At 38.2% G+C, this 25,795-nt stretch overlaps 1 protein-coding gene across 6 annotated transcripts in view; it reads left to right on the forward strand.

Annotated features, from left to right (window-relative positions):
* Positions 1–25,795, forward strand: part of FHIT (fragile histidine triad diadenosine triphosphatase) — a 1,253,716-nt gene that overhangs the window by 204,320 nt on the left and 1,023,601 nt on the right. The window contains exon 1 of one of the 6 annotated variants that reach the window (XM_074344581.1): positions 5,684–5,706. The exons of the other annotated variants lie outside the window; for them this stretch is intronic. The gene's annotated coding sequence lies outside the window, so the exon portion shown is untranslated. Of the gene's footprint in view, positions 1–5,683; positions 5,707–25,795 lie in introns of those variants that run through there. 6 annotated transcript variants of the gene reach the window in all.

Consider the following 25,795-nt stretch of genomic DNA (forward strand, 5'->3'; position numbering starts at 1 on the left):
CCAGTGTTTCCCAGGTTTTGAAACCCTTCCCTAGACTTCTCTTTGGAGATTCACAGTTGCCATGCCCAGAAAGCAGAGTAGGTTTATTTTGCTATTTTTAATTTCTGTCTTTTTTTCCCAGAAGAGAAAACTGAAAGCTGAGGGTCAGTGGGGTTAAGTAACTCATGCTTAGTCACATATTTAATTAGACCCAGGACTTGAACTAGGCTAGTAGGGTCAAAAACTCAATATTGTAATACAAGGACCAAACAGGCAATGGAACTGAGTGATGAGTGAACCTAATGGGAGTGATGGAAACATTGTAGAACTAGAGAAAGCATGTGCAGTGAGCTGGGAAGTGCAGCGCCACCACCTGGCTCCAGTCAGCTGTTGCCGAGAGGGAGTTCTGGTCTAGTGTGCTAAGATCTGATTTTTATCTTTAAAGAGAAGACTTCAGCTTTTTATTTTTAAAAATATTGCCACCTACTAAAAAGAAGTAAACACAGAGCCAGACAAACACCAGGTAGTAGTAGCGTTTTATTTTTCCCTGTTGCAATTTGTGGTTGTGAGGCACTGCTTCTCCCTGGCTTTGCATCCATTAGATGATGGAGACTGTATGGTGCCTGAGAGCAGGGATCATGCCACATTTATCGTTGTGTCCCTAACTAACAAGGTGCCCATCATTGCACAGTGTGTTAGTATTTGCTCATGAAAGGATGAGTAAAGAATGGCAACAGACCAGAGGGTTCCTACAATGTGTGTCCTGGGACCTGAGTCAGCTCACAGGTCAGCAGTCTGTTGTTTGTTCTGCTCCAAGATGCTGAGAAACACATTATAAATATTCAGGCAGGTAATAATTTCTATATTTGTTTCTTAAATGGAGAGATAATATTAGAGTGAAATTTTTATCTGTTTCTTGAATTACTGAGAAATATTAATTACATGAAGTAGAGATACATGCCAAACATTTAAATTTTGTTAACTTTCAATGATTACAGTATCTGAATACTCATAACTTTCTGGCATAGTGGTATTTGAAAATGATCACTTTCTTCAAGGGACTCTCAGTTCAAATGTGCCCATACTTAAATATGAATTCATTTTTCTTAAAACATCTCCAGGGACCTCTATTTATTAGAAAGGAAGAAAAAAATGCCACATGGCACTTTGGTTGATGTTGATCATGTATACATCTGTAGGTGTGTTGTCATGGATTCAAACACGTAATTCTAAAATGTTTAGAAATACTTTACCTGCTATATTATGAACATCAAGATTTTTCACGGCCAAAGCCTTGGCCCTTTTATTTTTCTTTAGACGATAAAATATAAGCAATGATCTTTAGGTTGGGTCCTCATAGCAACAACAAAAAGCCACAATTAAGACCGAAATCATGAACATGGATGATAGGAACTGTGATTGTTTGTCCTCTCTGTGATTGGTTTCAAAAGGTAGAGATCTAGTTTAATGTAATATTTTATCCCACCCTTAGAACATGTCATTGTTCCCATTTTAATTAAGAAGATTAGTAGCCAGAGAAGCACATACCCAGAAAGCTGCTTGCACCACACCGTGTAGCTGGTCTTTGGGCAGCCTGTGGAAAGCAAGACAAAGCAATCTACCTCCAGCCATCCCGCCACACTCCAACTTCAAGTTCAGCTTCACAATTAAATAACTTGCCAACTTTGAGTTAGTAATAAACAGCAACTCAAGATCTGTAGGGTTTATAAGAAAGTCAGAAGTGGTGCTTAGAATGATTACATTCCTAAGCTCACAATTATCACAGCTCAGAACTAATTTTTATGCCTTAAATAAAACCAAAAGAATCTACACAAAGCACTTCATTTTTCTGGGAAGGTTAAATTAAAACTGAAGTGTTCACTGGAAAAGTCATCTTCTTTAAAATGCATTTCCTAAGAATCACTTACTTGAGGAAGGAGTAGCTACTGTAATTTTAATTTTTCAGGTTATCAGTCCTTTTACTTTCTAGCAACAGATGTAGAGAGGCCCCTAGTATTTTCTAAAGAATGATATTTAAAAAATTGTTCTTCAAGGCTGTTCTTTCAAGTTTACAGAATGTACACATTTACACAGTGTGGTAATTTATTTACCCAAATGGGTAGCAGAGAGGCCTGAAGCTCAAACAGACAAGATTCCAGAGAGACCTAAAGTAGGCAGTGAATAATAGCCAGCATAGCACCTTGGATTATGTCACGTGTCTCCTGCAGAGTCCAAGTGCTTTTGCAGCTCTCTTTGAAACATTCCGTATAACATCCAGGTCAGGGTCTAAGAGAGAGAGAGAGACCCCCAGGAGACTGTAGCCACAGCAACTGGGTTCTTGCTGCATGAAGAGCTAAGAGGAGAGAGAGAGGTAAAGCTGCCTCTCCAGCTTTGGTAGCGCCAGTGTTTTGGAGCTGGTGACAATTTCATCTGATATCTCCACTACCTTTAATATGGTAGGAGTCTAACAAGTTATCTCCTTGACCTTCTAGGCAGATGTGTTCAACTATTTTCCTATGAGCTCTGTCTGGAATGAGTGCCTTTTAAAAAATTTCTGAACATTAAAAAAAAAAAATTGAAATTTCTAGATTCTCTTTAAGAACTGGGCAATCTGGCAATACTGTAACATTGTTATCCCCTCATGGTTTGAATGGGCTGGGTCTGAGCTGGAGCTGTGTGGCTTAGATAGGGTGTGTGCTCCCCACATTACCACACACACACACACACACACACACACACACACACACACACACACACAACTGGTTTCACTCATTTTCTCACCTGTCTGGCTCTGGGGGTACTCCTGAGTTCACAATTCCTAGTGTGCAAACTTGTTGAAGTGATTTTATGTATTCATTTATCTATTGATCTCCAGGCTAAGAGTCCCAGTTTCTTGATGGACATTGCCATCTCAGTGTCCCTTCACCTCCCTGGCTCAACATGTACAGTGCCAAAATTTTTTCCATTTTCTCAGTGCTCAGCGATAGTTTAAGCATTAATCTACATTATCTCATTTGATTTTCTAAAAAGTAGATGTATGTATTTTCCTTTTCACACACGGGGAAACTGAAGCAGCATTCAAATTTAGGATGGTTTGATTCCAGAGTTCATATTCAGTGTCATTACTGTTTCAGGAGAATAAGGGACTATGCCATGCTTTTCTGCTGTCTTTTAAAAAAAACTTTTTGCAGTGTGCTTAAGAACACGTAAGCACAGTGAAGCATGTAACACACTTGGCGATTATGTTGATGCATCTTCTGTATTCTCCATCTTTTGCGACATACAAAACATGCCGATGTGCGCTGTTAGGACTGTATTTGACCATTCCCACAAGAAGAAACTCTTAGTCCTGAGAGCAGTTCAGAATGATCTAGATTAGTGCTGTCCAAATGAAATACAGTGTGAGCCACTTATATAATGAAAAAAATTAATAGCCACATTAAAAAAAAGTAAAAAGAATGAGGGAGAGTTAATTTCAATAAATTGTATTTAACCTAATATATCTAAAATATTATCATTTCAACATGTAATCAGTATTTTTACATCATTGAGATATATTTTGCATTCTTTTTCTGGTAGTAAGTCTTTGAAATCCTATGTATATTTTATACTCATAACATATCTTACTTCAAACTCGTCACATTTCAGTTGCTTAAATAGACACATGGGGCTTGTGGCTTCTGTAATGGACAGCCCAGCTCCAGGGTTTTAGCTTTGCATACAGAGAGAAAGTAAGGCAGAGGTGTATGGTTCCTCTGGTGGCCAAGGTATAACTCAAAATGTCAAAGCCCTGATTCAAACCTTCTCTTTCAACCAGTGCTGTGAGCCTTGGGTTGTGCAAAGAAAGAGAGTTTTGGAATGAATTATTTATTCTTCTTTTATAGATACAGCTGCTCAATGTTTGGTAACCCAAGGAGTTGGGATGATTTTAGTATTTCTCTCCTGCTTTCAGTGCAGTTCTAGGGTTTTAATGGAGGGAGTTAGGATATGATTTCACAGGGAAGTGTTTTACCTCCCAGGGTAGTTCGTATTCCCTTGCCGGCCTGAGGTGAGAGCATAAGTCCAAATCAATTCACTTCTAGAAGAATCAACCTTTTACCTACCATCAGAGGTAGCAAGTGAACACACAGAGAGAGAGACATGTACCATTGTTGGGAGTGTGAGAACTTCGCTGAAGAAGCAACTAAAGAACAATGCAGTAAAGTGTGCAATAAAGGTGCTAAAGTAGTGTCAGGCAGTGCCAGGATGGACAGCCTGAATCTGGAATAAAAGTTTGTTTGTTTGAAGCGCTAGTAAGTATGATTTGTAATACCCAGAGACACAGACTAAATGCGATCAATTATGTATGGCCTGTTATTACTTTGTGAAAACTGGTCCTGAATTGTTTTATTATTTGATAGTGTTTTTCCAAGAAAATAAGCTTTCTTTTGCTACCATTTTTTACTGAGATAGATGGAGGAAAACTCTGAACTGTTCTACTAAGCATGTATTTCTAGCTAGTCTAACGATCTGAATTTCAGGTCATGGTGATACGGTCATAAAAATGTGCCCTGGGCACATTTTTGGCTGATCTTAGCTGAAAAGCATTTTTTAATGCCACAGGATGAGATTTAATGATTCTTGCATTGCGGGTCGGGGTGCTCTATCAGGAAAATGAAATAATTCCATTTGGATTCTTTTTCTATGCTGGAAGCCCTCTGAGTTTCTCTTATTAAAATGCTAGAAAGTGCAGTTTAAACATATTCTCTGAACTTGAATTGTTCTATAGCCTCCTGTTATTATTTTTATTCTTTACAGAGAACCCAGGTACCCGAAGTCTATTTCTAATATAGAAAAGAAGGGACCCTGCACCCTTGAGCTTTCATGTAATACAGACACATTCAGCACAAATGAAAGATAAGGTGTTAGCAGGTACTGGCAGTCCACCGGAGTAGTTTTGAGAAGTTGGTCAGGGCCACAGTTTGACATGCTTCCCAGGTGTCCTGCGCTTTTCTTCCTCTGTTCCCTTTGGTTGGTTGCCTTCTCTGTGGCTGACAGAATGGGTAGATCTGTTTAATAGAGAAAGGGGAAAGCCGCTTTGGGAATTAACAAGCTCCTCAGTGGTCCTGAGGATAGAGTTCTCTTGCATAGAGCAGCCACCATTCGTTTATTTATTTAGCTAACTCTGATCCCCTGAAATGATATATTTTCAAACATTATTAAGGTATTACATACATACAAACAGTAAAAGTTTATAAAGTATGCTGATCTTAAGTTTACAGCTTGATGTTGTTTTTACATGCACGTATCTCTGAGTAACCACCATCCCAATCAAGGTGTAGAACCTTTTAAAGCTCCCAGGCAGGTTCCTTTGTGCCCCTTCCAAATGTTTTCCAAATACATTCCCTCAAGGGGTAACTACTATTTTGATGTCAACATCAATTAGTTTCACCTGTTCTTGAACTTCATATAAATGGAATTACACAGCATGTAGCCTCTCCTTTCTAGCTTCTTTTAATAAACATATTTGTAAGGTTCATCCATTAGGAGTGCCTTTTTATTCTTTTTGTTTCTGTGGAGTGTTTCCTTGCATGAACAGACTACATTTTATTGATCCTCCTGTTTGTGAGCATTTGGATTACTTACAGTTTTTTAAAAATTCTATTCTGGTACCATGCTCAGTACTCACCCAGGGACCCTGGAGCATAGAGAAGCTTTATGCTGATGGAAACCTCCATATTATCTCCGGTAGGTTTGTATTCTACCCTAAGTGACCTGGGTAATTGCTTATTCCCTCACCTCATCCTTCCTTCTCTTCTTTCTAATAGTAATGCTACTACTAATAGCAGCTATTATTCCCTGAACACGGACCGTGTGCCAGGCACTAGTGCTATTCTGTATTACGCGTAATGTCTCATTTAATCCTCACCAAGACCCTGGGAGGAATTACTCTCATAGGTTTTACATGGAGAAATGAAGTCTTTAGTAAGTTAAATGGAGTCCCTAAGACTATACGGCATATTAATAGCAGAGCAAGGATTTAAACCTACATTTTTCTGACCCACACCGCATTTTTAATCACTACATATACTGGCAAAGACAGGATGTTAGTACCTAAAAGGAACTGATATCTTTGAGTGGAATACAGTTTTGTCCATTTTCTTCCTCCATGACCAAAAAAACCCCCCAAAACTGTAGATTTAAAAACATGGGGACCCATCACTCCCTGGCTTTACACCTTCAGTGGCTCTGCTTGTCATTAATATAGAATCCAAAGTTTGCACCATGGCCTGCAGGGCTCCCACCTGGTCTGCTCCCCTGCCTCCTTGACCTTATCTCCCATCCACCACCCCTCCCTCTGCTCTCTGTTCACACTGAACTTCTTGAACAAGCCAGGCTTGTGTCTGTCATAGTCTCTTGCGTGTTGCTGTTCCCTCTGCCCAGAGCACTCTTCAGATCTTTGCATGGCTGGCTCTTTCTTGTCATTCAGCTCTTAGCTCAAATGTCGCCTTCCCAGAGAGTCTTTTCCTGACCACTCCTCTCTGTCAGATTGATTTCCTTCTTACTTGATTTCCTTCCTAATGCTTAGCTACTCCCAAACTAATTTTGTTCTTTAATGAATTACTCACTTATTGTCTGTTTTACCCAACCTGTGTCCTCTAGTCCTAGAAAAGTGCTTGGCACTTAGTAGGCACTCAGATACTGACTGAATAAGCAAAGGAATGAGTAAATGTGCATTTCCAAGATTTCTGGGGCTCTATAGGATATTTCTTTATGTATTTTATAAAGAAGATCTTATTTGAAAAATGTGACTTTATGGGCTGAGGGATCCAATCTGCTTGTGATAAAATGATGAGGGGAGGGGAACTGAGCACATTATTAATTTTATGTGTGGAAACCTGCTCACAATCACAGAAATTGACTTCTGGCAGTAAAGCAATTTCCCAAATGTCAGAACTAACCAGATGATCCTGGAAAGTGATTCTTTCCTTGTTGTCATTGTTTATTGTTTGTTTATTGCTCGTTATGAAATACTAGATTGGGGAGAGCATCTCATGTGTCCAGCCCGGAGCATAGCATGTGAAACAAATCATATAAATTAACACATACTTTTATACTGGAGTTTAAAAATAAGAAGTGTCACAAGAATAGCAAAACTAGATGCTCTCTAATCAGCATCACCTCGTTCTAATATGGCAAGCCTCGCAGTCATTAATGCTCCTTTGTTCTGCTTTAATGCATGAGGTCAATGTGGAGACCTTTAGTAATAAGCTGCTTCTTATCTGCTGCTGCTTTGCCATTCGGAAGGCTGCAGGCCAATTTCTGTAAATTCACAGTTGCCACTCTCCTAGTTGTTGCTGAATTGGGAGGAAGTTTTTAATTTAAGTGTCTTCAGTTTGTGGATGTAGATTAAAATTCCTAGGCCCCAAGCAAACTTTATCAAAGGGACTTGCAACCTATTGCTCCTAGAATATTGCGTACCAGGCACCCTAGGGCATGCACAAGAGTTGTGTGTGTGTTGCGGGGGTGGGGTGGGCAGGAGTGAGATTTTCCGGCCCTATGGAGGAAAGAGTAGCCATGTTAGGAGAAATGTATCTGAGCAGCTGGGCTAGGAGTGGTGAAGGATTGGGCTTCTCTGCTAGCCTAGGCAGAATTTCTTATTACCCCACATCAAACTGCATCCCTTGCCTCTGATTCAAGTCTGCACATTCATCTCTTCCTCCCACCTCGGGCTTTTATTGATGCTTCCACCTCCAGGCAGTGCAGAAATGCAAACTTCTATTTACTATCTCTGACTGATGACATTAATTCCAATATCCAGTGATAATGCATCACTTATTAAACATTGTAGCAATAACCACTAGATAGTAATTCACAGGGAGACAAAAAAGGGTGGAAAAACACTCTTCTCCCCCTCAGTAAAAATGGCTAGAGTTGAACAAAAGTAGAGCTTTCCTGGATATTAACAGAGGGGAGGGGTTAAGAGCCTCCACTGCTGATTTGCTGTGTGATCTTTGAAGAGTTATTTAACTTCTCTGAGCTTCAGGTGACACATCTGTAAACTTGTGAATAATCATTGTACCTACCTCCTAGCGTTGTCACCAAAGTTAAATGAGAAATATATGCAGAGCCCTCAGCAGAGTGTCTCATATGCAATAAGAGCTTGATTAAAGGTCTTGTAATAAGATCTCTTAGTCAGAACTGTGTTATCATATATATGTGGCATGCTGTCTGTGCACTCTGCAACAAACCCAGTAAAGATGTCCTAAAATACAGGTACTGCCTTCCAACATTGCTGGGGGGTATATAAACCAAGAACTTCTGTAGAAAAACCTATTCCATATCTCTACCTTATCACCAAATTATCCTAAATTCTTTAAGAAAGTCATGCCCATTTGAAAAAAAAAAACTTCTATCAGGTATCAATTTACAATCATGATTATATTCTAAATGATGCATTGAATTAAAGATTCTTGAGGTTCTTAATATATTCAGTTTCATAAAGAGCACCTTCTTTCTAGGAAGTCAAGTTGAACCAAGAGACTTAAAATGCAAAATTCTGAGGGATCAAGCTCAAACAAATGTGTCGACTCTCCCCATCCAGGGTTGAACATTCTTGAGCAGGCCTTAATGTTCCCAACCCATTCCCTACTATTCTTCTTTGTTGTGTGTTGATCACTTGCTGGAAGTTTCTTTCCCCTCTGTGTTACTGGTCAGCTCTCACTCATCCATAGGATCTTAGATGGAACATTGTTTCTCCTGGAGAGCCTCTTGGTCCCCAAATCTGTTCCATGGCTGATTCTATGGTTGAATTGTTTCTGGAATGCCTTCATTTTATTTTGTCTTCTTACATGTAATGATTCACGATTATTTGTTTAATGTCTATCCTCCCCACTAGATTTTATCTCCATCTGGGTAGGGATTCTTCTGTTTAGCACTGGGTTACACAGTCCTTGGCACATGTTTGGTGATCTATCTGATAAATATGATGAGTAAAACTTATTCTTTATGAGAATTTTGTCTTTCATGGTGCACATAACTGGTTAAAAAATTAGATTACAGTCTTCTCTTATATTGTAACAGTTCTCATATGCTATGTTTAAAGTTTGCTTTTTGTACCATCAAAACGATCGTATGCTGCTTTTATAGGTTATGATTTAATAGCATTTCAAGCAACAAGCTTTTGATTTTTAAAGAAGTCATTATTTAATACATTGATACGATAGTACAAGGTGACATTCCCTCTCTCTCTAAGATGCCTTAAGTCTTCAAAGCACATCACACAATTTCATAAATGGTAAAGATATTGATTTTAAAATCTGGATGGAAAAGAAGTCAGAGCCTAATGTTTGATTCCTGAGTTACAATCAGATATAGTAAATCACCAAGAACAAAGGACAGATACCTCAACACTTAGAATCAGGAGGCTGAAAGAGAACTTGAAGGACCCAATTTCAATCCCCTTATCTCTTTGAAGAGTCAGACCTCCTGGAAAACCTTTGGTCTTTGTCTAATTGCTTCTCAGCTAAACTGTGGACTTCTTGATACGACTCTATAAAATGATTTTAACTTTATGTCCTTGTTTAGGATTTTGTAGAGCTATGAGCTGCCTTCTATAACATGTTTTTGTTCTGCCTGCTTCTGAAGGCAATTTGACATCAGGCCCTACCCCTACTACTCACATATGATCTGGTTTCTCTTCCATTGTACTATAAATGCCACGTGAGGTATGTCAGTTTCATGCTGGCAACAAAGTAAGACCCAGTCCCTACTCTCAAGGAGCTTATGGTCTGCTGAATGAATCAGGCAATGTAGGCTTATTGAATGCATGCTGTATGCAAAGCACTATCAGAGATATAAAAATGAACAAGACCTCTAAGAACTAATGAGTAAGTGTCTAGAGAATGTAGAATATTTCTAGGTCCGTAGCAATGATGGAATAAATGTCAGCTGCTGTTTCGAATTGCTGATGAGATTTCTGGCTTTAATGTTTGAGTGGGTGGTGAAGCCATCTTTGAGACCCAGGGCCCATGAGGTGGAGCTCAGAATGGGCCTGGGTACACAAATTTAGTTAGAGAAAAACTTGAAATATCTGGGACGTCAGACTGTCAATATCTAGCAGTCAACAATTGAAGAATTTGAGATTCAAGGGCATAATAGGTGGAAAGATCTATACTGAACAGTAAGGAATCCAGACAATTTTATTAGTCTCTTTTTACTTCAGACTATTAGGTTCACATATTTTTTTCCTATTATTATTTCAGTTTTCTTGACTATTCTACAGATTTAACTGTAAGGTATATATGCTGGTAATCAGAAATGAGGATGTAAATATAATTAAGTTAATTTTCAAAAGGGCCATGATTCAAACCAGCCCTCAGCCCACCCTGAATCTAGTGAGATAGGGCAGAAGCAGACTAAAGAATAAGTAAATTGCAAGGCTGGCTTTTATACAGATGGTCATTCATTCGTTTTTAAAATGTGGGCCATGGACTGTCAGGATCAGCATCACCTGGGGTGGTAGGCAACATAATGGCTCAAACATGCGCACATCCTAACCCCTGGAAGAGACTTTGCAGATGTGATTAAGTTAAGGCTTTTGAGATGGGGAGAGTAGCCTACTGTCCAGGTAGACCCAATATAATCAAAAGGGCCCTTGTAAGAGGAAGATTAGAGTTAGTAGCAGGAATTGTGACAACAGAAAGAAGAGATGTGAGAAAGGGGCCACAGGCCAAGGAACTCAGGTGGCCCCTAGAAGCTGGAAGAGGCAAGGAATGGATTCTCCCCTGGAGCCTCCAGAAGGAGCCAGCCCTGCCAACACCTTGATGTTAGTTAGCCTCATGAGACCTGTTTCAGATTTCCAGCCTCCAAAACTGTAAGAGAATACGTTTGTGTAGTATTAAGCTGCTAAGTTTGTGGTAATTTGTTAACACAACAATAGGAAATTAAAACACTCAAGAAGATATTAGAAATGCAAAAGCACAGACTATACCTCAGATTTACCCAAACAGAAACTCTGGGGGTGGGGCCAAATAATCTGCTTTAATAAGCCCTCTGGGTGATTCTGATGCACAGTAGATGACTAGCAGTCTTTGAGGACTGTTGTGAAAACACAGCACCAAAGATGGGTTACAATTTTCTGCTTTAGGTCATGTGCTTATTTTTTCAACCAATCACTGTATATTTATCACAGGGTTTCCCTTGTGACCATGGGCAGTGGGGCGTTATGACGACAACACCACCAGGAACACAAGAAATTTGGAGGAGTTCCTCAAAGGAAAGAGAATAATGTTACCAGAAGGAAGATGACATCGTTTGCTGGAGGGATGAAACAAAACCATCTGCTATGAGTTTATGACTTTACTGGTCAGTTAGAGAAGGAAAGGCATTCTTATATGAAGGAAGAATTTGTGCCAGGGCCCAGCAGTAGCAAATCACAGATTATAGTCCTTCCTATGGTACGAGAGTGTGCGATCGGGGTGACAGGTGTTGGAATATGAGCTTGGAAGTCCTCAACTGCCATACTAATGAACTTGGATTATATTCTGTGGTGATGGGGGAGCATATACAGTGATTTTTAAACAGGAAGTAAAATGATGAATATGAACTTTAGAAAGCAAAGTTTGAGGGGGAGGGTATAGCTCAGTGGTAGAGCACATGCTTAGCATGCATGAGGTCCTGGGTTCAATCCCCAGTACCTCCGTTAATATCAATCAATCAATCAATCAATCAATCAATCAATCCACCCCCCCCCCAAAAAAAACAATTATAAAAAAAATTGAGTTCTTCTAGAAAGCAAAGTTTGGGTTGTCACCATTGCCTGAACATCAGGTCTACTTCTCATTAGTACTAATTTCTGCTATAGTATGTGCATATTGAATGCTGATTATGTGTCACTCTAGGGATTCTCCATGCATAGATTTTGTATCATTATGTGCTCAAGTAATGGTTTTCCCACTGTGGGAAACTAAAACTGTTAGATCAACCACAGTAAGGAATACATTTATACTTACACACACACACACACACACACACACACACACAGACAGCTTCATGAACCTATACCCACTCTGGCTATGTGAGATATTTTCTGTTATTTTTAAATTCAATTCTATTTTAGGTTTTTAAAAAATTCTGGTCACAATCCTCTAAATTGATTTCTTGACCACCATTGGGTTATATCATGTAGTTTGGAATATTGCACTTTAAAGGAGAGGGGCAGTATCTTATTCATTTCAATATCTTATTTTTGTGTGTGTGAGATTAAGGCTTTACTGGGGATCAAGCAGGACTGGGCAGGGACCGCCATGCTGCAGGAGCATGGCCTGCATACCAGGATAATACTGGTCTTCAGAGCATTGGTGGAGAAGTCAGGGCTAAGCTTTGTAGGCCGTTGGTCCAACCAGACTACTCAAAGCAGCGGGGGGGAAAAGAACTAAAGAGAAGGATAGTGTGGTTGGTTTTAGTGTGAGAAGGGTAACATGGGGTTGGGGGAAGAACCCTGCTGAAGAAAAGCAGAGAACTTAAGAGGCTGAATGAAAATGGATTTGAGAAGGAGAAAAAGGGACGAGTAACACATTTGGATAACTATTGGATTTTTAGCACTCTTCTCTGCATATAGTAGACCCCCAATAAGGCTTAAATATTGGATCCATGAAGTTTTAGGTAGAGCTTCAGACGTTCTTGGTGCCATATGATAGTACATTTTCCTTGCCGAGTATTGGACAACAGATTATTAAGATGTATATACAAAGCTCTGAACTTTGGGGTCAGTATATTTGGTGGATGGGAGTGGAATGAAGGGTCAGTAGAATTAATGACACATCTTCCCTATAATAAATGTCAAAGCTTAAGAAGAAGAACATTGGCAGATTGACTTGTAATCACACCACAATGAAGGTCAGGACTTTATATGAAATGAACTTTGCACCATAAATTAGGTATGGATCACTATGAGATGCTAAATCTGTAAAGCTGGTGTCAAATGCAGAATGATGAGAGCTACTGTGTAAGAGTGTACATAGAGTTTGACTTCTGGAAAGCATATCATTGAATAGTATTCTCTTCCCAAAATATCAAGGAGAGTCGTGTACCCTGACTCCTGAGCTATAGTGCTGGGTTAGATGGAAGATGCTGTGGAAAAACTTCCCTTTTGTGGCATTTTCCACTTTCTGAAATTGATCATTTTCATTAGTTTGATAGTATTTTTTGTCTTTACAATCCACATCTGAATTTAAAAAAAATTATATTATTCTTATTCGTATTACTGTTGTGTCTCTGTTTTTTAGAGTCTCCTTTCCATCTTCCAATGCATATTTATAAAAAAATTAAGAAACAGAGAACAGGCCTTAAGAACCCGATTATTTATCCTCCTATAGTTAAATTGATAAAATAGTTGTATGATTCTCAGTCATTAGGTTATAGCGTATATATATATTAGATTTTTATATATAGCTAGAAGTCAGAAAATCTTCGTTCTTATCTCTGTTCTGACAGTGTGTGACTGTCTCCACACCAGGTACTTTCTTTAAGACTCAGTTGCCCAGCTGCAGAATAGAGGTGATTTTTACCTTCCCCACTGAATGTTGCAAATTTGTAGAGCTCAAATTAGTTAACATATAGGAAAGAACTTTTTCATTGGGGTGTTCTCTCCTGGCGATGTATCAAGTCTTACTGGATGGAGTTGTTCTTTACAGCCCTGTGTTGAGAAGGATTCAGAAGCTGTACCTGGGCTCAGCTGGGAAAAGTACTGTTAAAAATTTGGAGTTGTTTTTGTGTGAGTGCAAGCTTTGGGAGTGATGAGCCTATGGGTCACATGCTTGCCATTCTTGAGCAATACATTTAGATGGTCATCGTCTTCTTATCCATCTGTGATAGCCTTAGGTTAGGCCCCAGTCCAGATTTGTATGCTTGCTGATGCGTGCTGCTCTCATGGTTACTGAGCCAGATCAGTACTGCTATCTCTAGTGGCCAAAGGCTATTACAGTGACTGCTCCCATTCCCTCACATCAGCGCTCACCCACCCTCCCCCCAGGGATGCCCCTATTGCCCTGAGGCCTGAGGTGCCTTAGACCGGCCCCCCCCAATCCTGTGGCCAGCGGGAGGATAACATTTGTCTCCCTCCTCCCACCTGACCGACTGCCTTGAGAAACTGCTCTTCACCTGGCCCCTCTCAGAAGATGGGCTAGGAAGATCCTCCCATCAGTTGTGCTTGAGAACAGTGGCAGCCAGCTCAGAAATGTACCCTTGGATCTGCTTTTCCACTTTCCCCGCCTCATTTCCCTCTGGCCTCCCTCTTGCTTCCATGAGATGACGTGCTCTGATAAATTAGAAGCACATGGCATTTGGCTTAGGCCGTGCTTTCTGTGGAATGTGGCCTAACATAACATCTAAATATATGAAACAGTGCATACTAAATATACATATATCAATACACACAGACACACGCACACAGAAATGGAGAGAGAAGGTGAATTGGGTTGAGCCAAAAGGAGCATTTAGAGTTGAGTTTGCTAAGCGTCTGCCTGAGGGAAAGGGAGGTCTTCAAGAAAGCCTTCTGTATATGTCAGGGGGTGTGGAGAAGGCCCGGCCATGAGGAGATCAGTGAGGATGTCTGTTCTCCAGCCCAGCCCCAGAGTGTTGGTCTGAGCTTCAGGAACAGAAAGGCCCAGGTCTCATCGGTCAGGGCAGAGAGCTTAGATTTGATTCTGAGTGTAACAGGAAGACCCCGAGGGGTTTTAAGCCCAGAAAGATAATGATCCATTTAATTTATTTAGAAAGTCCCTCTTGCTCCTATTTTTAGAATGTATCTGCATTTCTGCATGGAACATTTTAGCATGGCTTCAATGCGGGGAGCACTGAGGCAGCCAGGGCTGCTGCTGCCTTGAGAGTCGGCCACTTACAGAACATTTAGTCGTGGCTTCTGGGGTAAGGAAGCAGCTTTTACCCGGAGGACACTGGAGACAAGGTTCATGCCTAGGTACCATCCTCAAGTGGAGAGGCAGAGCGGGGTACCATGGAAGAGTCTGTGAGTGAGAGCAGGCGGGGAATTACTGAAATGGCAGTGAGTGTGTGGTGTTAATATGGCTTCACTTGTACATAAATCAGTATTTATAATGTACTTATATCTATGGCCACTTCTGGCTATTGGCAACTGCTCACAAAGGTTGAAATTCAAAATTAAGAGATGTGATAAAGTTAGGTTAAGTGCTAAGCTGCCAGGAGGCTGCTGTTTACACTGAGATACATACCATTAGCTCCCCACCCCCATCATACTGACTTCATCTAGAGGAGAGTAAAGCACCCAGCATTAATGTCCCCATTCTTCCATCTTTTCCTGAGATGGAGCCAACAAATGAGAGGGCGTGGTCTGAGACCTACTGGGAATATATCTCTGGGACCGTCATCTGGGAGTTATGAGTAGGCAGAGAGGCGATTTTCATTTTCTGTAATAACTTCCCACAGTAAGTAGGTGGGAGGGTGTAGTGATTGATGAGCTAAATTAGATGGAAAGTGGCTCAAATCAGATTCTAGGTGATTGCTCCTGCCTCTCGACTCACTGCACTTATTTTCTATTCCACTCATTTAGCAAATGATTATGGTCTGTCTTCTGACATTTCTTATATCGTTGCTTCATTCTTTACCTTTTTCTGTGTTGTTCTTTACGCTTTCTTCAGCTAGATCAGTTACTCCTTAGAGACAGAAATAGGGGTTTGTTTATTGTTCTGGCCTTCTCATGCTTCCCATGGAGTAAATGTGCAATGGTCGTATAGCATTTGACTGATGGTTGCTGCTCCAGTTCGAATGTTTCCTAAAGAAGTTTTCTGAATTTATCTTGTGTCAGAAAAGTAGACAGTAAGGGTAAGGGCCACACTAAGTATGTTTTAGTTTAAAATATGCAGCCTTTGAGTAAGTGAATTTGAAATAACTTTGTTCTGGCCAGCATAGCCCAGCCATAGAAATGGTTTTAGTTTTTTGTAACGGTGAAACTTCGCTTCTCTAAACAGGATGTAAGGTGAAGTCACATGAAAGTGTCAGTATTCGAGCTACAAATATGACAGTATCATGTAGATCAATCTAATAAGACAGAGGAGCCAATAGTAATTCATTCCTCTGAATCAGTCTGAGGTGGAAATGAGCTAATGGGAAGCAGGCCCCTCTTCTGTTACATCAGTTTGGGGGAGAGAGGCCAATAGGGCAGACGAGTGATGTCAGGGACAGGTATCCCTGAATGACCATTGATTTTTCTCATGAGTTGGGACTTCTGTGGTTGACATGTGCTTTCTGTTCTAATGGTCCCTTTAGTGTCACTTAAACAGGAGTCATAACGGGACACAGAAGAGTCAAGGCATGATAGCTAGGAATTATAACACCCATCAACTGCCAGTCCATCCCTCTTGGAGATGTAGTCAGGGGATGCAGAATGTGGCAGCTCATGGCACTATTTCACAGTTTTCTTATATTTCCTTCCTTGTTTCTATTGTATTCATTACAATAGCCCCGCCTCCTTTCCTCTTTTGATTAAACTCTGGGTTTTGAATGCTGAGTTCAAGCTGCTGATGAGGGAGGGTTAGGGAAGACCTGCTTTAGCTGTTTTTCCTTAATTCCTCTGGTTAACGGAGAAGAGTCTTCTAGATTCTCCTAGAGGAACTCAGATTCACCAGCTGGACAACATAGGTAGGAGGGGGTGTCTTTGCCTTATTTACTGTGGGGGCAAAGAGGAGCCTGACTTCATGTCAGAGAAGAGAGACTAGAAGGGGCAGCTTGAGGACAGGAGGATCTGTCATTGGAAATAGGAGCCCAAGAATCCAGAGGAGGTCTAGGCATTGAATTGATCGGAGGAAGGCAAATTATCAGGTTTATTTTTACCATTAGACCGAGCAAGAAATATTTTTTGAAACTTGGTCTACCCTGAGTTCTGTCATTATTAAAAGCATGACCAGAGCTTAGCTTTTTAGAGTCAGAAAAATGTTGGAAATGGGAAGAAAAGCTTGACATAATCTGCTTAGAACTCTACACAGCCTACAGTTGTGTATCTAAGAAAGAAACAAAGCCATAGTATTAGGAAAAATTAAGGTGTGTTCAAACATTGTAGCACCCCCCCACCCCTCCCACCCCTTTGTTATTACCTGTGGATAGAATCATGGTGCTTTAAACTCTTGATTCACTTATTCCATGCATGAACTTATCAGAGTATGCACATGATATCATTTGTTCCTTTTAACAGCCCTGAGAGTTAGAAAGATAGCATGCCCTATTTATAAATGGAGAAAATGAACCTCAGAGAGGTAAAAACAAAGCAAAACAAAACAAACAAAAAACTCACCTACAGTCACACAAATTGCAAATCAGTTGCAGAGATGGGATTTCAACTCAAATTTTTCAGAGCCAGAGCTTTTCTACTATGCTGTGCTTTTTCCCTCTATACTGGAGGCATCATTAAAAAGGAAGAGGAGTCAGGTGAAATTCCTGCAAGATAAAGGCTAAGGGTAGGCCAATGTCCCAGACCCAAGGAGCAGCAGTGGGGCATGACTGGATGCCAGGTTGGATTTCCTCTAAGAGCAAAACTGCAGCATCTGAGGCCCCAGTCCTCTACTAGAATCAGCATTTTAACAAGATCTCCATGGGTGGCAGAATCTAAGACCCCGAGCACTCCAGAATCAGAATCTATACTTTAAGAAACCTCCAAATGATTTGTAGGCATGTTCAAGTTCAAGAATCACCATCCTATCCATCCCAAAGTTGCTTCTGTATACTTGCTCCGTCTCGGGTCCTTTAGTGACCTGACTCAGGGAAGGAACATGGCTTGTTATTGCCCTGGTATCAACTGTTAAGTCAAATCACTAACAACAGAGGTCATGCTTTTGTTTTCTCTTAACACCCCGTCTTATCTTTCTAGTCTTTTTTTCACTTGCCCATGTGGAAATGAAGTAAGGAGAGAATGAGAGAAGGAGATAAGATTAAGGAATAGGAATTTCTGACCAAGTTTTTTGTACCAGCTTTGTGCTTCCTTCCCAACTGTGCTACTAACCAAAGTGGCTAGAAACGTCTCCCTTCATGGAGGATGCTCGCATCCCGACTGTTCAGCATGCTCTTTTTTTGAAGTATCTATCACAGCACCTTCAGTTATTTGGAGGCTGTGTTCATTTGGTTTCTCATTCAATCCAGAAAACAGTTCTCTAGGTTTTATTTCTGTTTTACACACAGCCATACACTCAAGTACCTTAAGGGTGATTGAACATAAGTATGATACATTTCAACCTTTAAGGACAAATTGGAGAAAACTACCGCTGACTAAACCCCAGGGCTGAGAGTGGTCCATTTTGGTCATAATGCTGAACCAACCATGCTGTAACACTGGCTGCTTTTTACCACACAGGTTCACTCTTAGCCCTGAGGATTGTGGCATTTGCTTCTGCTTTCAGCATCAGTGGGAATGGGCTTCCATGATGTTTTCTCTCTCATTTTTTTTTTCTGTGTGTGATTATGAATGATGTGTGAAGCAGAAAGAAGACAAAAAAATTCATAAGCTGGGCCTACCCTGTGGTCTCAACAGAAATTTAGCAAATGTGACAAGGGGAGTCAACAGGAAACCCATCACCCATCATCAGTCTGTCATGCTGACGATGAGCACTGTGCCCAATTTCTGTGGGGCGTATTTTCAAACATGCCAACATGTAAATTCTTAGACAGGAGTTAATAAAGTAAATCCTTTTAATAGAAATGCAGGTTACTTTTTTTTTTTCCAGTGGGGGGAAAAAAAAAAGAGACAGGGCACTGGAAGTTTTACTTAATAGAGGATCTGGCAAGGAAGCGATCCTTCCTAGTATCTGCCTCCAAGGTAAATGGAATTATCAGGGAGGGGAGTCATCATGAGGTTAGAGCTTTAAGAAAACCGGGATAGCCAAATGATATTATGTACACTGGTGTGGAACAAAGAATGCTTTGTTTTACATGTTACATTTTTCATTCAGCAAATCATTGTCATCCTTTAGGTTCACTAGGAAAACATTCTCTTCACAGGAACAGTAATCAAACAGTACTTGATACTACAAGAGAAAACAGAACAGATAATGGAAATACCTCTTTGTTATGTTAGAGTTAGACTATTACCCCATGATGTTCTGTTTCACTGACTTTTATAGAAACATGCATTTTTTTTTAATGGGAAAGTTCAATGTCTTCGAATTCAATTTGAGATGGTGAGTTTGCATTGGGTTATTTTAAAATGTGTTTGGAGGTAGAACATTTTGAATGAAACATCTCAGTTAACGTGCTTTATAAAATATTTGGTGAAGTTAATGAGCAGTATAAGAAATTCCACCGTGTAGGGCTGATTTGATTTCACTTCAGAAAGTCTTAATCTGAAATTAGTGTTGGTGATGATTTGAATATGTCTGATTCTCTTAGCCTAAAATGCATAATATCTTCCCATTATGCCAAATCACATGCTTTGTATCTAGTTTTAAGTTACTGGTGTGTTGTGAAAACAATTTGGTGATTTATGTAAGCATTTATTTTTAGTGAAATGAAACCGAATAGAATAGAATATACGAGAGTTTACCTAATATGGGCAAAGTATAAGGGTTCTTTATTTTTTGTATATGTATACATGTTCGTTCTATCTATCTATCTATCTATCTATCTATCTATCTATCTATCTATCTATCTACAAATCTATCTAAAAACTATGGTTCACATTCAAAAAAGTTTAAAAATGACTTCTCTGGTGAATTTTGGCATGGTCACTATATGGTATTAGCCATGGTTGGTGCACTGAAAATTTTTCTTCAAATAACCAACAAACTTGTCACTTTTCTTTTGACTTCTCATTTATTTGGGGATTTTCAAATGGCTGCACTTCTCTTAAAATCTTTCTCATTTTAACCTCTTCCTTCTGGAGACTGATTAGTTACAAATCAGGGAAGTAAAGCCACACTTCAAAGTTCAGCATATATTGGCAGTACATAATTTAAGGAAGGGAGGGTTTCATTTTTTTTTTAATTAATAATTCTGACATGGACCTTTCTCATGCCTTTTCAGTTACCGTGACTCACTTTAATCTCACCTTAATACCACTGTTTGACATTAGATTCCTCTCCAGAGAGGAAGAGAATCATTCAGAAATTAGGTGCATAAAGGTTATTAAATTAACATTTAAAATTCTGGTCTTACAAATTTTATTTTACTTGTAATTAAATGCCATGAGTAAAAATCTGTGATCTCCAGTATGCTTTGAATCTGTATCCACTTAAAGGACAATAAAATTACTGGGCGAATTCTTATTTTGTTTGTAGGCTTTTCTCCTAGGAATATTCCTTCTGGCTACTGCCACCAACCATAGTATTAAGTCAAAGCATAATTTAAAAAATATAAAACACATAAAGATTTCCACTTCTTGTAAACTTTCCTAACTTGTTCCAATTTCCAAATAACTAAGCATCTATGGGAAACAGGCTAAAATGCCAACAGTAATCTCTCCTTGGAGCTTCAAGAATTGAGCTACATTATTTGATATCAATGATACATTCTGAGGTCTCATGGCTTGGGTGTAATGTAAAAGGAGATCAGAAATGATGACATTATCAATGAACTGAAATAAATTTTACCACATACATGAGAAGTGTTCCTAATGCCACTGCATCATTTTAATTAGCAGCTAGAGTTTTGTCTTAAACGTGAGTGTTAATCACTCTTGTTGACAGACTTGTTTGCTGCTCTGTACTCTTTGGATGCAGCTCTGTTAGTAGGGACTCCTGCTCGCTGTTCTGAAACCCAGTCTTACTAACCTAGCGTAAGCAGTAAAGGGCATTTACTGACTCATGCAACTGAGAAGTCCTAGGTAGTTTTGGCTACACACTTAGACAGGCCTTCTTTAAGTGGTGATCACCTCACTGAACTTCCATTCTACCAGTTTAACAATCCCAACAGAGCTTCTGTTTCCAGTAGTTTTTTTTTTCTCATAAATTCAAGTACTGATTTTCATCAGAATAACTTGGACCACATGCTTCTGGCTGAATGAATAACTATGGCCAATGGGGCAGAGCAGTGATTGGCCTGGGCTGGTTCACATTCCTCTATCTGTATTCCAAGGATGGGAGGAGGAGCAGGTTCTCCAAAAGAAACAAATAGGCCATTATTACAAAGGCAAGGTTTTATACAGATAGTAGACAAGAAAAAACAGAAGCTTCTACTACAGAGATCTTATTTTAACTATTTAAAAAACTTCATTGTCTTCAGTTTTAAAAAGAACAGTGAAATTATCTCTATTTCCTTATTAAATTAGTTATCCATTTTTAAAATACATATTGAGCCAGGCATAGACATTTCCTTTAACTTCTCTGGGCATATGAATTGTGTGCATGATTTTGACCAAGTGTCTGCAATATTTTATTAGATGATTTTCATCACTCTGGGTAATAAACAGGTGATTTGACTTAGCAGCGTACAGGTGCTATTTTTAATACTTAGTGCTCTCTGGAGGGCTTCCAAATAATAATAGCACCTTTAAAAGCTTTGGATTCCCCAAGGAGCAATAAAATTGTGCTGAGTATTGTCTGTGATAAATAACACATCTCCCTACTCTTCTCTTCTCTATGCCTACTTGAGTAAGCTCCAGATTTCCTGATATTATCTCAGGGTTGATTGCCTAGTGAAGGTCAGTACTTCATTGCTTTCTGTTTTTATGTGTTTCTTTGTGTTTATATTAGGATAATGAGAATGTGATAGGCTTTTTAAAAATATTAAAAATATGTGAAAATAAAAGCATGAACACATCAATAAGGAATATAAGTTAAATTTTTGTTTTCTAAAAGGGAAAAAAAAAACCCTTATTTTATTTTTCCTGATCATTGGAGTTCAGGGCTTGAGGAAGGAGGATCCCAGAGGAAGAAAGTATAGAGAAGTGACTTCAAAATGCTGAATGGAATTTTCCCTTGAGACCTGGTTGTATTCTAGTGTGAAACAAACAAACAAACAAAAACTAGTTGAAACACCTGATGAAAGACTAAAAGGCAAAACAGAGATTTTGGCAGTCTCACAGAGCTTCTGAGGAGGTAGGACCATGATAAACACTGAAAGCTTTTAATTGAGTCTCCTGAATAGCTACATGCTAGGATAAAAGCAAACTGGAAATAGACCAATCTGAATTGAATCAAGATGATCTGCCTGTACTCTGCCTGCCAGAAGAAGATAAAATCATCTTTGGAGGAAGGTAACATTGCTCAAACTTGTATAATTTTTCATAAACAATGTATCTGTCATTTACTAAAAAAATCAGTAGGCATGCCACGAGATAGGAACAAATGACCAAAAATCAAGACAGAAAAAATAGCCAAAAGTAATAGATTCAGAAGTGACTCAGATATTGAAGTTATCATGTACAGACATCCAAATATGACTCATATGATCAAGAAAAGACAGAGAATTTAACCAGAGATCTGGAATCTATAAAAGGAATCAAACAGACAACTTCGAACTTAAAATTACAGTAACTGAAATTAAGAAATCAGCAGATGGATTTAACAATGTATTCGAGACATCAGAAGAGAGGATTAGTGACTTGGAAGATAGGTCAGTAGACAGTATCCAGATTAAAGCACAGAGAGGAAAAAAAGAATGTAAAAGTAAAGAAAATTCCGCAAGAGACATATTGGGTGGTGTAAAGGTCTGGGCCTGGTCATTGGAGGCCCAGAAGGTGATTAGAGAAAAAATAGGTGCAGAAGCAATATTTGAAGAGATACCAGTCAAGAATTTTCCAAAACTGATGAACAACATCAAACGAGAGATTCAAGAAAATCAAATAAAGTACACAGGTATATTACAATAAAACTGCTGAAAAATCAAAGACAAATGCAAAAATCTTAAAAGCATCCAAAGGAAAAAAAGACATTTTCAAAGGAACACCAATAACTAATTTTTAAACCAACAATGGAAGCTAAAGAATGATGGAATGATATATTTAAAGAGCCAAAGAAAATAATTGTCAATCTAGAGTTCTAAACCCAGTGAACATATCCTTCAAAAAAGGTACTTTTAGAAAAATTAAAATGAAGAGAATTAATTACCAGCATATCTACATTGAAACTGTTAAAAGGAGCTCTACAGCCAGGAGAGAAATGATCCCCCATGAAATTATGGAAATGTAGGAAGGCGTAAAAAAAAACCAAAAAGGATAAATATATCAGTAAATATAAATGCATATATACTGTTTAAAACAATCAAGATAATGTCTAGTGGAGTTTAACTCCCTATAATCAACGATGGGACAATTTAAACATCTATTGGAATAGGAACTGCAGTAGTTGGAATTAAATATTTTAAATCAGTGAGTTCATAATGTTAATAATAATTATTGTAATTGGTTACTATAGGAGGATTTTAGTGAACCAACTTATTATTTTTAAAAATAGTATACAAATTTAAAGAACTGAACATTTATTCTGTGTTTGTTACACTACTAAGTTGACATAGATGGGGGGAGTTTTCTCTGGATCATACTATTCCAGCTAATAACTGGAAATAAATAATTGGAATATCTTATTTTTAATTCTACTGAATTAATGGATCCAGGTATTGAATGTTAATGACTCTGAATATTACAAAAATACAACCAGACATGGTGTGCCTGCTGAGGGAGGAACATACACCATCAGGCATGAGTTAGTCTTGCCAAAAACAAAACAACAAAAAAATGAACCTGATTCTGGTTAAGCCTCTAGATCTAACTACCAACAAATAGAATTCACAGATAGCATACATTTTATTTAATATAATACCATAGAAAAAAATCAGACAGTGGAAAACCTCAGTTCAAACAAGCCAGCCTCTCCATTGTATAAATAGCAAGGGGGTAAAAAAAAAGATTTGAGGGAATTTATTGGTAAAATTAACCTTAAAAGACATATTGACCAATCACAGTGTACAGAACTTATTTGGATCCTGATTTTGAAATACCTGTAAAAATAGTTATGACATTTGGAGATTTGAAAATTTACAGAATATTTGATGGCATTCTGGCATTATTGTTAATTTTTTATGTTTGAAAATAATATTGTGGTTAGATGTTTAAAAATATACCTATCTCTTAGAGATACACCCTAAATAGTATGTGACAAAAAAATTACAGGAGATATAATATAATATTTGGGGTTCTCTTTAAATTAATATGCTTGAAGGAAAAGTGGGTGGGAATAAAGATGGAACAAGACTGACCATGAACTAATAATGATCACTGAACCAAGGATATGGGGGTTTTATTAATTCTACTTTTTTATCTGTTGGAATTTTCCATAACAAAAAGCTTGAAAAATAAAATATATGTAGAAATTACAGTAAACAGCATCAATAACACATAAGATGGCAGTGAGGTATGAGGTAAATACAGTTAAAATGGTATAAAGTCCTTACTTCGAAAGTGGTAAAATATTAATTATGATAGATCCTAGTACGTCAAGGAAACACATTTTAATTTCTAGGGTAACCACTTAAAGAATGTATAATCAACAAGCTGAAAGAGGAAGAAAGTAGCATAATAAAAGACATTTATTTAGTTGAAGATAAAGGGAAAATTAAAGAATAAAGAACCACGGGCCCAATAAAGAACATATTAAGGTGGAGATTTAACACAAATGTAACAGTAACTACATTAACTTGAAAGGACTAAATACTTCAGTTTAAACAATTTTGGACTGGATTATAAAAAGAAGACAATTATTTGCTGACTATCCTAGGCACACTTTAAGTACAAAGCCATATAAAGTTAAAAGTAAACAAGAAATACCATACAAACACTGACCAAATGATGCAGTGTAGCTATGTATATGCATGCAAATAGCACTACCTCAAAAATTTAAAAAGTTAGCAACTAGTAGTACTAAAACAAGACATATGCAGATCCTCAAACTTGGTTGGGATTTTACCATTCCTCTTTTGATAATTAACAGAACATGCAGGGAAAATTTCAGTAAACATATAAATGACTCAAATACCACATTTAACAAACTTGACCTAATTGTAATAGATAGAAATAACCTGTATAGAAAACACCAACTGAAGAACATATACTTTTTAAGTACACAAGAAACATTTGGCCAATAGTCTGTATGCCTAGACATAGGCATTTCTCAACAAATCTCAAAAGATTGAATACATAGGCTTTATTTTCTGATCACAGTAATGTTAAAGTGGAAATCAGCAACAAAGTGAAAATGAGAAAATTCCAGTTTTGAGGAAGTAACTAGTATTATTTTCTTCATGTGTCAAAGTAAATAATCACAATGAAAATTCGAAATATTTTTAAGTGATAATGAATATGCAACATATCAAACCTTGTGGATTGGAGCTAAAGCAGTACTTACAGGGAAACTTATAGCCTTAAATTCCTATATTAGGAAAAAAAGAGGAATGCTAATATCAGTGATTAAACATCAGTCTCCGGGATCTAAACAAGCAAAATAAACTCAAGGAAATTAAAAGAAAATAAATAGAAGTGCAGAAATTATTGAAACAGAAAACAAACTATCAAAAATAAATAGAGCCAAAAATTATTTCTTTGAAAAAGCTAACAAAACTTTTAAAATTCTGGTAAGAATTATTAAGGAAAAAAAAGAAAGAAAAAGAAGGAAAAAAGATAAGGCACAAATTTGCTAAAATCACAATTGCAAAAAGAATTACAGTATAAATATTAAAAGATGATAGAAAGATATTATCAAGATTTTATGCCAGTAAATTTGAAAATGTAAATGAAATGGTTAAGTTCCTTAAAAATACACTAACATTGATATAATGCATTTCGGAAAATCTGAATTAGTCTATATCTATAAAGAAATTAACTTCA

The sequence above is a fragment of the Camelus bactrianus genome, chromosome 17 (genome assembly GCF_048773025.1).
Source record: "Camelus bactrianus isolate YW-2024 breed Bactrian camel chromosome 17, ASM4877302v1, whole genome shotgun sequence".
NCBI classification, from domain to species: Eukaryota; Metazoa; Chordata; class Mammalia; order Artiodactyla; family Camelidae; genus Camelus; species Camelus bactrianus.